The sequence below is a fragment of the Anoplopoma fimbria genome, unplaced genomic scaffold, assembly GCF_027596085.1.
Source record: "Anoplopoma fimbria isolate UVic2021 breed Golden Eagle Sablefish unplaced genomic scaffold, Afim_UVic_2022 Un_contig_7024_pilon_pilon, whole genome shotgun sequence".
Lineage (NCBI taxonomy): Eukaryota > Metazoa > Chordata > Actinopteri > Perciformes > Anoplopomatidae > Anoplopoma > Anoplopoma fimbria.
Window position 1 is genome coordinate 49,554 of NW_026550603.1, and position 3,489 is coordinate 53,042.

At 39.3% G+C, this 3,489-nt stretch overlaps 1 long non-coding RNA gene across 1 annotated transcript; it reads left to right on the forward strand.

Annotated features, from left to right (window-relative positions):
- The first annotated feature begins 220 nt into the window (after positions 1 to 220).
- LOC129115123 (uncharacterized) lies at positions 221 to 3,473 on the forward strand. Its single transcript, XR_008532860.1, has 3 exons — positions 221 to 286; positions 2,024 to 2,173; positions 2,465 to 3,473. It is a non-coding gene; the product is annotated as an uncharacterized LOC129115123 (long non-coding RNA).
- The last annotated feature ends 16 nt before the right edge of the window (positions 3,474 to 3,489 follow it).

A 3,489-nucleotide genomic window follows, 5' to 3' on the forward strand; every position in this document is an offset into this window, starting at 1 on the left:
AGCTGTTCAACTAGAGCTGAAATACTGATTAATAACTGAATATTAAATTAGTTTTTTGCTTAAAGTAAATGTTGTCTTATCACTTAATTTTCTTCTCAGAGTACACCAGAATGCTACATTTTAAAGCTCATATTTAAAATAAAATTATCCTGGGGGAGCAAGCCACAGTGACCAGGTGATCCAGTTACCTGAGATCAGGAAGTGAACCTTGAATAGTTCAGTCTTCAGTTCAGACTCCATGTTGAGTGGACAGAGCAGAAGGAGGTAAACTGAAGGCTGAGGCAGGGTGAGTGTTAATCCAACATCTGATTGTTTTACTGTCAAAGTCTGTGAGTCAGTTTTCTCCCTGTGGACTGTAGAGGAGACACATGTTAGAATGAACTGTCTGCTGTTATTACACTTTGTACTGTGTGTGTGTGTGTGTGTGTGTGTGTGAAGCAGTGTGTGTGTGTGTGTGTGTGTGTGTGTGTGTGTGTGTGTGTGTGTGTGTGTGTGTGTGTGTGTGTGTGTGTGCAGTGTGTTGTTGTGCAGTGAGTGTAGAGTGTGAGTTACTTCCTGTTCTCTCGGTCTTGATTCTTGTGTTGTGAGCTCACAGTCAGTGTTACTGTTTTACTCTCAGACTGACTTCAGATCAGAAAGGTGTTTCGTGTGGAGAAGAGGAGGACAGAGCAGAGTCTCTAGTCTCCGGCTGTCTGTCTATGAAGAGTGACTTGTTCCAAAGGTCATCCTCCTGGACTTCAGTAATGAACCTGGACCCTCAGACACAAAGTAAGAGAATGACTGCTAACCATTAAGTGTTATTATGACTTTGTAGTATGTGAGTGTGTGTGTGTGTGTTGTGTGTATATTTGTGTTTTATTGTGTGTTGTGTGTTTTGTGTTTTGTTGTGTGTTTGTTTCTTTTTATTTTATTCTGTGTTGTTATATCACTAGTGTTACTTTTGAAAATGAGACCTTCGGATCAAAGATTTTGTCTAAATAAAGGTTAATTATGATAATAATATTGATGAAGAAAAAAAAGCTACACTATGCCAGCTGTTCAACTAGAGAACTGAAATACTGATTAATAACTGAATAATGAATTAGTTTTTTTTGACTATTAAAGTGTAAATGTTGTCTTGTCACTTAATTGTCTTCTCAGTGTGTGTGTTGTGTTACATTTTAAAAAAAATATTGTGGTGCAAGCTCACAGTCTGTGTGTTATTGTGATTTTTCTCAGACTGACTTCAGATCAGAAGAATGAATAATCAGTCTTGGAGTTCAGACTCCATGTTGAGTGGACAGAGCAGAAGGAGGTAAACTGAAGGCTGAGTCATGAAGAGTGTTAATCCAACATCTGATTGTTTTACTGTCAAAGTCTTGAGTCAGTTTTCTGGACCCTGTGGACTGTAAGGAGAACATGTTAGAATGAACTGTCTGCTGTTATTACACTTTGTACTGTGTGTGTGTGTGTGTGTGTGTGTGTGTGTGTGTGTGTGTGTGTGTGTGTGTGTGTGTGTGTGTGTGTGTGTGTGTGTGTGTGTGTGTGTGTGTTGTGTGAACTTCTTCTGTTGTGTGTGTGTGTGTGTGTGTGTTTCCATGTGTGTGTGTGTGTGTGTGTGTGTGTGTGTTACTTGTTCTCTGTCTTGATTCTTGTGTTGTGAGCTCACAGTCAGTGTTACTGTTTTACTCTCAGACTGACTTCAGATCAGAAGATGAGTAATCGTGTGGAGGAAGAGGAGGACAGTTCTAGTCTCCGAATCTGTCTGTCTATGAAGAGTGTGAAAGTGTTAATCAACATCTGACACTGTCAGTCTGTGAGTCACCTGGACTGTAGAGGAGACACATGTTAGAATGAACTGTCTGCTGTTATTAACTGTGTGTGTGTGTTATGTGTGTGTGTGTGTGTGTGTGTGTGTGTGTGTGTGTGTGTGTGTGTGTGTGTGTGTGTGTGTGTGTGTGTGTGTGTGTGTGTGTCTTCCTGTTCTCTCGGTCTTGATTCTTGTGTTGTGAGCTCACAGTCAGTGTTACTGTTTTACTCTCAGACTGACTTCAGATCAGAAGATGAGTGGTTGTGTGGAGGAAGAGGAGGACAGAGCAGAGTCTCTAGTCTCCGGCTGTCTGTCTATGAAGAGTGACGACTCCAAAGGTCTTCCTCTGAACTTCAGTAATGAACCTGGACCCTCAGACACAAAGTAAGAGAACTGCTGCTAACTCATTAATAGGAGTCATTTTCAGTTACTGTACCTCTGACAATGTTTTCTGTTGATTTAGAGATTTTAAGTTGAGTTTGAGGTTCTTCCTCTTATTATCAGTGACCGCTGTCAGTCACCTAGAAAAGCTGTAATGTAATCTAAGAGGACTAATACAAACTGTTAAACCTTCTAAATATCAGCAGTAACAGTAGTTTGTGTATTCAGAGCTCCTTTAATGTCTTTGTTGTTATCAAGGATTCATTATGAATAAAATCATGTTGGTGTTTGCAGAGTTCAGTACAGACAGAGAGCAGAGTCTCCAGTATCCAGCTGTCTGTCTATGAAGAGTGATTGGTCCAAAGATTATCCTCCAGACTTCAGTAATGAACCTGGACCCTCAGACACAAAGTAAGAGACTGTTTTTACTGTGAGCTGACCTGATGAAGATGATGCATTGAGGATGAAGACAAAATATTCTGCTCAAAGATTTATATTGCTGATGCAGAACTATTAGTGCAGATACTGTTTCAGACTAAGATGATCTTAGTCTGGGTTTTATAGCCACAAACTACTGATGTTTTTCTCTGGAGCAAAACACCTGAGAACCTCCATTTCAGAATTTACTCTTCAAGAAAATACTCATATATTTCTGCCCAAACTTTATAGTCACTGTTCATAATGTGGGAGAATGTGCTTCAAATGTTTAATTCATTTTCTCATATTTGACTCAAATCAGCTGTTCAGACCTACCAGGTGCTTCTTGAATCAGTGCACATCATAACTGTGCAACATGTGGTGAAAAAGCATTTGTAGAAAAGCTTTGCTCACTTTGATTCTGTGTGTTGATGTTTGAGTTTGTTCTTTAAATAACTACTAAAAATGAAGCTCAAAGGTTTATTTCCTAGTGGTTCAGAGCTTTCAGCTGAAAGCTTTAAATCATTAGTAAGTGGACCTTTGAGTTTAGATTCTCTCCTCCATATATTGTTCCTGAAGGTCAAGAACAAACATCCAGGAGCAGTACTGATGTAAAAGTTATCTGCTGAAAAAAACAGACAGGAAATGGTCAACTGTACATTTGGACCACTTCTGTTTTTATATTATATTTGAATTCATGCCTTCATTTGATATTTGACAGTAGAAAGTGACAGAAAACAGACATAAAAAAGTAAAGAGTGTGGACTTGAACCTGAGACTCCACTGTTACATGCTGTGTCTTAGACTGTTGGTCCACCACAACATTTAGACCTTCTAACCTCAGTTCAAACAGAACGAACTCAAGCTAAGCTGCTCAAAGACACAGTGACACAGTAAAGGAC